At 39.8% G+C, this 12,584-nt stretch overlaps 1 non-coding gene across 1 annotated transcript; it reads right to left on the bottom strand.

The window, feature by feature from the left end:
- Positions 1 to 505: 505 nt before the first annotated feature.
- On the bottom strand, positions 506 to 612 carry LOC145013624 (small nucleolar RNA R71). Its single transcript, XR_013665172.1, has one exon. It is a non-coding gene; the product is annotated as a small nucleolar RNA R71 (small nucleolar RNA).
- Between the last annotated feature and the right edge of the window lie 11,972 nt (positions 613 to 12,584).

Below are 12,584 nucleotides of genomic sequence, written 5' to 3'. Positions count from 1 at the left end.
ATCCAACGCCTCTGTAGCAATCGAAGACCCAATTAAAGAAGACACCGAGTACGAGACCGAGGAAGAGGAAGAACCTACATACAAGCATGAATCCGACTTTGAGGATGATTTAGCTATTACTATGGCTAATATCGATGAAGTCCCCATGGGGGAATGGAAGAAGAGGATGCGTGACGATACCGACCCGGGACTTGTGCAACCCGCAGTTCCCTCTACTGCTACTTTCGAGCTAGAGGGCCACAAACTCGCTCAACTCAAGGAGATTCCCTTATATGGAAAAGACCACGAAGATGCCTACAAGCACTTGGATGAAGTCAATGATGTAGTTGATTACTTCAATGTTCCAAATGTGCCACGTGAGACCCAGATACTTCGTATGCTTCCAGTCACATTCAAGGGTGCTGCAAAGGATTAGCTCAAGTCACTTTCCCCCGGGTCGGTCACCACATGGGCTAAGATGAAAGAGGATTTCATAGACCATTTTTGTTTGCCTTCTAAAATAGCCAAGTTGAAGAAAGCTATTGCCAACTTCGAACAACAACCCAGAGAGTCCCTTTATGAGGCGTGCGAGAGGTACAAAGGTCTTCTCAGAAATTGCCCACACCATGACCTTAATAGCCAACAAGAAGTCTCCATCTTCTATGATGGAGTCAATGTTATCAGAAGGCAATTGATCGACTCGCAAGGCCCGCTCACAAAGAACGCACCCCTGGTAATCAAGAAATTAATTGAAGAATTCTTTAAACATTCTAGAGAATACCACAACCCAAGAAATGAAGTAAGTCGGGGGGTAGTGAACTCGGTCAATGATGGCATGGCGGCAATGATAGCTAAGCTCGATAGTTTAGATAGAAGGATTAAAAAAATGGATCAAACAATCCATGCTATTCGAGTTGGGTGCGAGAACTGTAGAGGACCTCATCTCACGAAGGATTGTGGCTTGGATGAAAATGGAAACAAGAAGGCGCAAGTGTTCTACTCAAGTGGGGAAAAATACGACAAGAATTAGCGGAAACCCAAGAAGGAATGGCTCCAGTACAAAGAATATAAAAAGACAAAGGAAGAGAAATATAAGCAAAAAGAGAGGGGTTACTATCAAAAGGAAGAACCAGTGGTGGAAAAGAGAGCCGACTTAGAAGAAATGTTCACAAGATTTACAGCCGCGTCTGAAAAGAGTCACAATGATCATGATGCTGCAATACAAAAGACCAGAACTATACTTAGGAATCAAGAAGCATCTATTCTCAACATTGAGAAACAGCTAGGACAACTTGCACATCAAGTGAACGAGAGAAGACCGGGTGAATTCCCAAGTAAAATCGAGAATAATCCGAGAATGGAGAATGTGAATGCTATAACCTCTAGTTATGGAGAAATTTTCACTCGTATGACCCTTGCACAGAAGGTCTCAACTAAGGTGCATGCAGAAAAGACAGAAGAGTCGAGTTCAGCTAAACCTGACCCGACTCGCCGAGACCCTCTAATGGACTCGACGAGTCCATTCCCTGATCACAAATCTGCTGTTTCCTTAAAGCCTTATAACCCTCCTTTGCCATTCCCAATCAGAGCCATACCTGATGAAAAGGTCAAAGCATATAGAGCTTTCATGGAACATGTTAAAGCCCTTTAAGTCAACATTCCATTTGTTGAAACAATGCTTCAAACACCCAAATATTTAAACTTGCTTAAGGGACTTTTTGCTGCTAGGAAGGATATAGTGGAAGTGGCGGAATTAGTATTGAATGAACTACCAGAAAAGAAGGGTGATTCGGGAAGCATCTCGATTCCTTGCCAATTTGGAAATATACTTGCCACTCAAACATTGACCGATTCGGGTGCAAGTATTAACTTAATGCCTTTTTCTTTCTTCAAGAAGCTAAATTTACCGGAGCCAAGGCCTGTTAATATGAAGATCCATTTAGCGGATAAGACGATTATTCATCCAAGAGGTGTTTGTGAAGATCTTCTCATTTAGGTGGATAAATTTGTATTCCCCGTGGACTTTGTAGTGCTTGATATGGAAGAAGACCCCAAAATCCCAATTATTTTGGGGAGACCATTTTTGAATACCGCATGTGCATTGATAGATGTATGCGAGTCCACACTAACCTTGAGGGTAGGAGATGAGTCAGCTGTGTTTAAAGCTAAACCAGAGATTAAGCAAGAAGAAGCAAGAAAAGAAGATGTTTCCTTCATTGATTTGGATGATGAAATACTACAAAAAGAACTTGCATTCTTGCAAGAACAAGATCCAAGTAAGTTTTTGCTATCGTCTGAAGAAAACTTTGATGCTGATAGAGACTTAGAAGAGATGGAAAGGTTGCTTGGGGGAGCTGATCCAAAAGAAACAAAGGATTTTATGGAATACCCTCCGACTCGCCGAGTCGCTTTAACAGACTCGACAAGTCCCATCGAAAAGTGCAGAAAAGAAGACAGCCTTGACTTGCTTGTTACCAGCTCCTTGCATGTTCTGGACATGAAGATTTTCCCTAATTCTTTAGAAGATCAAGTAGCAGAAGGCGGAATTGTTAAAGCATATGGTGATTTTCAAAACGTTCAAGTAGCATGCCTCGATACAATAATGCAAGAAGATGAAGACATTCTACTTGAAGAGGAGGCAAGTTTTGGAGAAGAGGAAAATGCAAGGGTTAGGAAAGATGATGCTGATAACCCATTCATTGAGTCACGTATGACCAAACCTCGAGCCCGAGTTTTGACAAATTATGAAGTTTAAAGAAGGAAGAGTGGAAAGAGGGTGCAAGAGAATGGGGTAAAGAAGAAGAAGGTGAGGAAAAGGGAAATTCATGCAGTTGAAGATGATGCTACAAGGAAAAAGAGAGAAGAATTGAGACGGGCATACAAGAAGAAGATACATGCTTACAAGACGAAGTATAAACCACAAAAGATTAGGCGTGCATTCCCGAAGCAGGAAAATGAAGAAATGTAGATGGGAAGGAGTCTAGCTAACGACTCCTTAAAAAAGAAGCGCATGGCGGGAGGCAAACCATTATGAGAGTTTGCTTTCTTTCTCATTTTATTTTTCGTTTTTAGGATTTTGTTTTTCTGTTTTCGTCCTCTAAATCATCAAACATGACTGCTTGAGAGTAAGTATGGGCTGAGTATGGGGTGGATTGAATTTTTTTTTTTTTTTTTACAAAATGATTTAATTTAAATTTTTTTTTTTTGCAAATGACTCGTCGATTCTGACCTTGACTCGACGAATCTACTCATAATCTGGATGAGTTTCAATTTGCGACTGTACTCGTCGAGTCTGACCCTGACTCGACGAGTCGATGTTATTTACAGAAAAAATAATAACAATTATATTTTTACATCTGGTAAAACTAGGGTTTTTAACCCTAATGAGATCATATTTCCTCCAGACTCGTCGTGCGCCCCTCTTACTTTCTCTCTCAAGCACTCATCAACTTCTTCAAAAAGTTTCTTCAAAATTCTCGAATTTCATCACCAAAGGTACTTAATTTCTTCCATAATTCTGTTAAAGTCATGATTTTTAGATGTTCTAAGGTACCAATTTCATAGAATACCCGTTTTTGAAGTTTGGTGAATTTTTAGGGTTTTGATTTTGTATTAATTATGTTGTTTTGGATGGTTATTCTTGCTCTAATACATCTTAGGAACGTCCATGGACAAAACCCTTGAATTTTTTTTTTTTGAGTTTTTATGGCCGAATTTCGCTCGACCCGTCGATTGACTCGCGCAGTTCATCCGACTTGCCGATTCGTTCATGGACTCGACGAGTCTAGTCTGGGACCCAGATGGATTCTGTTTTGATGTTTTTCTATATCTTCTGGGTTGTTTGTTCTTTGTTTTGCAGGAACAATGTTTTCAAGAGGACAAAGCTCTCGTGGAAGCCAATGAGATTTTCCTTGGTTGAATTTCCCTCAGATTGAATCTGCTTCCACAATGACAAGATAGAGGAAGAGGATGGTTGAGATCAGGAAGAAAGAGGTTTATGTACCTAATAGGATTGACTGGAATTGGTTAAAGAATGTCTGATATGAGGAAGAGTTGGCGCCTTACCTTTTTAAGGAATTTACTTACAATGGGGTGTCAATTATATGTGATGGATGGAGCCGAGTTTTCAGAATTCAAGAGCCGGTATTTCGTGAACTCTGTTGGGAATTTTTCTCCACGGTATCTTTCCGATGAGGAGATGATTGCTACCACCCCGAGAGCTTTAGTTTTTGTCTTGGGGGCGAATTCCATCAATGTTCTGTCATTGAACTTGCATGCCGATTGGGGATTTATGACCAACCATTGGTCACTACTGTTGTCTTCCGCGCCTTCTTGGAACAATCTCATAAGGTGTTTCCCGACGGTGTTACACGTACTGGTTGGTGGAACACCATCGCCAACAAATTATATATTCCGAAATCGGCTCAAGAAGGTAGCATTAGGTTGCCCACACACCGCCTCATTCACCGCCTTATCTCCACTACAATCAATCAAGGAAAGCACGACGACAAGGTTTCTAACCTTGATGTATTTTATCTTTGAAGTATCATCACGCCCGATACCTTATGCAACATTCCATGGTGTTTGGCCTCTTACTTGGCGGGGGGAGCATCAAGGATTGCAAAACTTCGAAGATTAACAGTGGAATGTTCGTGACCCAGTTAGCCAACTCCTATGGGTTGATGACCCGCGGTGCATGGAACTTGATGACAATGATTCCTGCCCCTCCCTTTAATCATATTCTTTTTCGGAGGGCAAGAATTATTGAAGATTATGGCGGTGGTCATTATGGTATCCCGTATGATGATCCGGTGGTTGTGCCCGAGGCACCGGGAATGAGGGTTAGATCGAGACGTGAGCGGGATGTGGAGGAGGAACCGCCGGTGATTCCGGTGGACAATGATGAAGTGCCAATGGATTGGTACAATGTCGAGATGAGGCATCTACAAGACCAAATGGCGAGGGGTATAAATTTCAGCAATGAATCCCACGTGCGGCTTTTTGACCATTTTCATATTCCACACATTGATGGGGGTAACTTCCCCTACATACCATCTAGGGACGAGATCATTAACACAAGACGGAGTGGAGCTAGTGGGAGCGGGGCTGCACATGGCCATGATGAAGAGGATGATTAGTTTATATTTTGGATTAGGAATGCTTGCATAAAGGGTTTAGAGTTTGAGAGAAAGAAAAAAAAAACAGTGGAAAAGAGTCAAGAAGGGCGAAGTTTAGAGTTGAGGTGTCGAGTCCGGTCCTAAGGGACATGAGTGAATAATTCTAGAAGTTATGGGAAGTTCTTGAGGTTTATCACAAGCCAGAACAAATGCAGAATTTTTATTTTTTTCCACCCAGCACAAACTCGCTGAGTGCACTAACTATACTCGACGAGTCGCAATATATGTTCACACTTTCAAAACTTTCCGCGACTATACTCGACGAGTCAATTATTTTTACACCATGAAGACTGCTGATTCGATGCTGTTGGACATAATACTTGACCACTCATTATTTGCAATCAATTCTTGAAGATTTTACAGTATTTTTCCTACACATTTGGAGCTGCCCACATGCGATTTGATGCCCAAGACATGGATGACTTGTTCACATGTCTAAAGTCGATTGAAGTAAGAGCTTAATAGAAGATAATCAGCCTAGCGACTGCTACCCCAGGGGATTTTATTCAAATTCTCTCTACATTTCATGTTTTTATTTTTCATGCATAACATGCAATGAGGACATTACATAAATCAAGTGTGGTGTAGGGGGTTCATGTCATCTTAGTAAATGTAGAATCCTAATGTCCTAATTTAGGTTAATTTTTTAAATTTTTGCATACCAAAAATGTTACTTAGGATTTAATTTAGAAAATTTTGGTAAAAAGTAATTAGGATTCTATGTTAGATTTATGTTGATGATTGCATGAAGACCCAAATGTTTAGTTGAGCCTATATATGTTCTAGTGCATTTGTGGCTTCCTTATTCCAGTGAAATCATGGGACAAAAACACGACCTTGCGTAGCCCGAAGGATGCAATATGTTTAGCATCGTATACCAGAAATGTATCTAGGAAAATTATTACCGTTAACCAATAAAGGTTGAAGTTGAGCGCCCCTGCTTAAGCATGTAGGGTTTTGAGTGAAAAAAGTGAGGTACATGTAAAAAAAAAAAAAGGGAATTACAAGAAAAAGTTTGAAGAATTTTGGAGCAACTAAAGTGAAAATCAAAAGATCAAAATTCCGAAGAAATTCAAAAAGTTGAAGATACCAAAAAATCAAACAACAAGGTGGTAAATTCAAAGAAATTAAAGATTAAAGATCAAGGAAGTGAAGAATTCAAAAGAGATTCATAGTGGTATCATAAATTGTAATTCTAGATTATGTATGCTTGGGTTGCTCAACCAAAAACACCTTGAGGATAGGAGGTTTTCTGCGGATGGATTCGGAGGGATGCATAAAATGAGCATTGTTCGGGATAAGTGGGCGAATGTTTATGAGGATTGTCAGTATTTGGAGTTTATGAGGATTGTCAGTATTTGGAGTATGGGGGGCTATTAGGAAATTTTTAGACACAAATGCATGCGTTGCGGTCTTGGCATAATGGTTGGGTTGGATTGGAGTTGTCCCATGTGATTCTAATGTGCTAAAATTCAGTTTTGCTTGTGGGCAAGCAAAAGTCAAGTGTGGGGTATTTTAATATTTGCATATTTACCCTCATAATTATTATAGATTTTTATCAGTTTTAGCTCATTTAGTTGCATATCATGGACAAAAGATACTTAAAAGTGTTTGAATTGTGTTTTCAGTCCAAAAGCGAAGCTCGGAAGCAAAAGGAAGCATGAGAAGCGGTTGGGAGCTCGGGAGTTGAACAAAGAAGAAAAAAACTAGAAATACAAGGTACTCGACGAGTAGGGTCGACTACTCAGCGAGTCTCATCGAAGATTCGAGAGGATAAAGACTTTGTGACTTACCGTGTACGGGAATTAAGGGATGGACTCGATGAGTCGGTCTTGGACTCGGTGAGTCGGTTTGAATCTATAAAAACAACTGTCCAGATCGAGATAAGGTATTCTGGAATCCTTGGGGAGAAGCAAGCTGTGATTGGAGAGTCAGAAGAACCCTAGAGATCGAAGATACAACCTAGAATTCAACTCTGAAGGAGATTTGAGGCAAATTCTCATCATTCTACTTAATCTATTGTTTTTCAATTATGGTTAGACAATTGGAATTTGTTTTATTGCTGTTAATTACCTCAATCATGAGCTAAAACTCTTAAACTTCTGTTTGGGGATACAATATTGAAACTATGGTTTGATTTATGGTAGGATTAATTCAATATTGGTGATTTTGTTGATTTTAGCTTGTTAAAGAACCTTGTGTGTGAATGATAACTATTTTTCTGTTAATAGGAAGATAATTAAATAGTATGAACATCTTTTAATTGTCAACCTCATATGTTATGTGACCACTTTATCATATGTCTAGGATTAATGAACATGAAACTAGAATTAATAGAAAATTAGGTAAATTCATGTGTGAACTTGTGTGATGACCATCAACAAGAGGTTAACTAAAGGACCAAATTAGTTAGCTATTACAAGTCTAAATTAACCCGAATAAATAACCTAGTGAATTAAATTAAATTAGACAACTGATCACTGTTTGAGTTAGTTTGTTCTCTAAGATTTAGTGCAGCGAACGCGAAGCTAATCACTTGAATCGGTAGCCAATAGAAGAATTAATCCATTGCACTATTACCATAATATCAACCCTAGGATCAATTGAGTTGAACTAAACAGAAGTTTCTTCCATTATTGAATTTAGTTAAATATTTGCTTTTCTAGTTTTTAGCCTAAGTAATAGTAGTAAGTTCCCAGTCTTGTAAAACTAGAGAAAACCCCTATTTATTATTTAATTTAGATAAAATTAGTCTTTAGTTTTAATTTACCGTTCCCTGTGTTCGATACCATAATTTCTTAGCTTTACCACAATTGATAGTTCCACTGCCTTTGTGTGTTTATTTTATAATTAGAAGTAGGTTTAAAACTAGTTGAGTTTACACACATCAAGTGTATCAACATATAAGTTGGTGAGTTTACAAGAATGTTTTTGTAATGAAGACCTGTCTTTGAATCTGTGAAAATGTTTGTATGTTTCTCAAGAAAATCCAATATTTTCTTTAGTATTGAAAGGTTGTCTTTGCCCTAAGACCCAAAATATAAGTTCGTTACTGTGCTCTGTGGTGGTATATGAAAATGTTAGCCTGTATGCCTGGTTACCGCCAGGTGTATTATATAGTGTGTTCTGTATGAAAATCCTGGCTACAACCAGTATCTATAGTTGTTTTATTACTTAAAATAAAACTAATGAAGAATGAAATCTCGTAAACACATGGTTAGTTTATAATGTTGTGAGTATGGTATAACCATGTTTGATATGACCTACTGACCTCTACAACGTTCTTCAGACGTCGGAACGGTATGATATTTGTCACCCCAAGCATGCCTACCTAACTGTAGCCAGGGTTTTAGATGTGGGATTATCAGTCCTGAATAGATCTATTCACATATCTCACGCTCTCCATCCAGGAGACTTTGGTTATACTGTGGTAGGATTTAGTCCGCACCCCGAAGGGTATAATTGAAGTAGTGCCTCACAACCCTGTATTAACTAGTTTATGTGTAGTGTTGTAGTGTTCTCTTGTACTTGAAAGTGTATGTATACTCGTAGGGTAAAAATAATTATATTTAAATAACTATTTTAGTGTTGTACTCTCGTGTTCGGAAAATAGTATTGTACATCATAAACTACATTTATCATAGTTTATATGTTTGTTAATTTATAAGCTATGGAGTTAATAAAACGGTGTGTTGAATCCCAAATTATACCTATTATAGTTTGCGTGTATGTTATGTATTCGATTTCACATATTGTTCTAAAAAGTCTGCAATTATGCTTGTAAGTTGAAAAATTCCATTATGCTCAACATGTTACAAAAGGGATAAAATATCTAAATATTTTATAAATGTAATGATCTCTTGGTTGTATCAATTGTATAAGTTTTAAATTTTTCTGAAATCCTTTGTATAAGAAAACGAAATTTTCCAAGTGTTTGGCTTGTATTCCCCCCCCCCCCCCCCTAAAAAGGTTAAAAATAGTAAAAGCGTAGGGGTATGAACTCACAGTTGATTATGTGCACGTGGTCAATAGCAAAACCGGAAAGATGACTCTCGAGTTGGAGTACGCGGAATTAATGGTATCCTAATGATAATTAAACACATAATTGTATTTTAATTAGCGAAACCATTAATTAAATTGTTAGAAAACACTTGTTTTTGGGTTAGTAATCTTACCGAGACTTGCTTGAAGTGGGAAAAGACGGTTTTTAGCCAAGGCTCTCGGCTTAGGGTTGTTTGCGGTCGTGAACAGGGTTTGCGGCCGTGAACTGGTTTGTGGCCGTAAACTGGTTTGCGGCTGTGAACTAGGTTTGCAGCCCTTGAAGATATGAAGGCTATTCTTGGTGTTCTTGAGGAAAAACTTGAAGATTTGAAGGTTTGATCTTGAAGATATGAATGTTCTTGGGAGGTTATTGGGAGCAACTTGACAGAGTTTTTGGGTGAAAAAGGTGAAAAATGAAGAATCACTCCGGGAAAAACCTTTATACTGGTTGGTTTTGTGGCCGGGAATGGATTCTCGGCGGTAAATGGGTTTACGGCTGTAAACACGTGACTGGACGAGTTTCACTGAGTTTTTGAGGGAAATCTTGATTTTTCGTGTGTTTTGTTTCTAAAAACTTATCTAACCTCTAATTCTATATTTTGGATTATTTTCTAACCCACAAGAACTTAACGGAACAAATAAGATTCGAAATTTTATTTAACGGAATTTGACTTTTGTTGACTAGAAAGTATCGGGTTGTCACATCATCCCCTTGATAGAGGGAATTTCGTGCCAAAGTTCTTGTATAGAATATAATCATAGACAAGGAAAGATATGCAGGTACTTCTGCTGCATCTAGTCTTCTCGCTCCCAAGTGAATTTAGGTCCCCGCTTGGCATTCTAGCGAACCTTCACTATCGGTATGCGACTTTGTTTCGTTCGTTTGACTTCCTTATCCATGATTTCGACTGGCTCTTCCACGAAGTTAAGATTCTCGTTGATATCGATTTCATCGAGTGGGGTCACAAGGGTTTCTTCAGATAGACACTTTTTAAGATTCGATACATGGAAGACGGGATGAATGCTGCTCAGCTCTTGGGGTAACCGGAGTTTGTAAGCTACGGGACCGATCCTAGTAAGGATATCGAATGGCCCAATGTATCTTGGATTTAGTTTTCCATGCTTTCTGAAATGTATCATGCCCTTCCAGGGTGAGACCTTCAACAGAACGTGGTCATCAACCTAGAATTCCAAGGGTTTTCGTCTTTTGCCAGCGTAGTGAGAGTGTTGTCTAGGACTTGTCCTTTAACAAACTACGTGTCACCTACTTCAACCCAACACATAGGGGATTTGCACTTACGACCATAGAGGGCTTCGAATGGAGCAGCCTTAATACTAGTGTGATAGTTGTTGTTGTAGGAAAACTCGACCAGGGGAAAATGGGTGTCCTACGACTTGCCAAAATCTATAACACATGCTCTCAACATGTCTTCCTACGTTTGAATGGTTCTCTCACTCTGCCCACCGGTTTAGGATGGTAAGCTGTGCTCATATCCAACTTAGTTCCAAGAGCCTTCTGCAAGGACTGTCGAAATCTCAAGGTAAATCTGTTATCTCGATAAGAGATAATGGATACGGGCACACCATGTAGTCAAACTATCTATTGGATGTAGGTTCGGGTTAGTCTCTCCATCTTGTATGTTTCTTTGACAGGAAAAAAGTGGGCGGACTTACTCAATCTGTCGAAAATTACCCAGATAGTTCCATGGCCACTCGGGGTCTTGGGCAATTTGGTGATGAAGTCCATCGTAATTCCTTCCCACTTCCACTCAGGTATTTCTGGCTATTGAAGTAAACCTAAGGGCTTTTGATATTCCACCTTCACCTTGGCGCAAGTTAGGCACTTGCCTATGGAGGTAGCAATTTCTGCTTTCTTTTTTGGCCACCAATAGAGCTTCTTGAGATCAAGATACATCTTATCTAAACCTGGGTGAACGGAGTATCGAGTCCTGTGAGCTTCATTCATGACAACCTCCCTGTTACCACTGAACATTGGGGTCCAGATCCGGTTCATGAAATAGTAAACTCCGTCTACCTTGATCTCTAAGCTCTTCTCCATTCCCCTCAATGCTTCATCCGTCATGTTCTCTGGTTTCAAGGCTTCCAACTGAGCCTCTCTAATTTGGGCGGACAAATGGGAATGGATGGTCATTGTTAGCACCTTCACTCCACGACCAGAGTACTCTTTTTGGATGAGGGCATCCGCTACCACATTTTCCTTGTCGGGATGGCAGCGTATTTCACACTCATAATCATTGACTGGCTCTACCCATCGTCGTTGCCTCATGTTCAACTCTTTCTGATGTAAAAAATATGTGTTGAAGGCTTTTGTGGTCGATGAAGATGGTGCACTTGATTCCGTAGAGGTAATGCCTCCAAATGTTTAATGCGAAGACCACTACTCCCAACGCCAGATCGTGAGTTGTATAATTGACTTCTTGTGCCTTCGGCTGTCTCGATGCATAAGCAATAACTTTTCCTCGCTGCATGAGCACACAGCCTATCCCCTGATTGGATGCATCGCAGTAGACAACGAAGTCCTCCGTCCCTTCTGGAAGAGACAAGATAGGTGTGCTGCATAAGGCCTGCTTCAACATTTGGAATGCAATGATTTGATTTTCTCCCTAACTAAAGGCTGCACCTTTCTGAGTCAGGGTGGTAAGAGGCTTAGCAATCCTGGAGAAGTTCTGGATAAACCTGCGATAGTAGCCAACAAGACCCAAGAATTGACGGATTTACGTGGGCGTCTTTGGTGCTGACCAATTCTTGATCACCTTAATTTTGGAAGGGTCCACGTGTATGCCTTCTTCGTTAACTACATCACCGAGGAAAGTAACCTTTTTAATACAAAATTCGCACTTTGAGAATTTTGCGTATAGTTTCTCCGCCCTTAAAGTTCCAATCACTTACCTCAAGTGTTGTCTATGATCTTCCTCACTCCGAGAATAGACAAGTATATCATCTATGAATACTATCACCAACTTGTATAGGAAGGGGCGGCACACCCGGTTCATCAGATCCATGAATACCGCGGGTGCGTTGGTTAGACCAAAGGGGATCACTACAAACTCGTAGTGACCATATTGAGTCATAAATGTTGTTTTAGGAACTTCACCCTCATGGACTCACAATTGATGGTACCCTGATCACAGGTCTATCTTTGAAAAGTAGCTGACTCCTTGGAGTTGATCGAAGAGGTCGTCGATTCGAGGAATAGGGTAGCGATTCTTGATGGTGAGCTTTTTTAGTTCGCGGTAATCTATGCACATCCGGAAGGATCCATCCTTTTTTTCACAAATAAGACGGGTGCTCCCCAGGGTGAGAAGCTTGGTCTAATGAATCCCTTATTAAGAAGTTCATTCAGTTGGCTAGACAACTCTTGCATTT

The sequence above is a fragment of the Lactuca saligna genome, chromosome 8 (genome assembly GCF_052625555.1).
Source record: "Lactuca saligna cultivar CGN05327 chromosome 8, ASM5262555v1, whole genome shotgun sequence".
Classification (NCBI taxonomy): domain Eukaryota; kingdom Viridiplantae; phylum Streptophyta; class Magnoliopsida; order Asterales; family Asteraceae; genus Lactuca; species Lactuca saligna.
The sequence above is the reverse complement of the archived record's forward strand: the minus strand, read 5'-3'. Positions and strand labels throughout refer to the sequence as shown.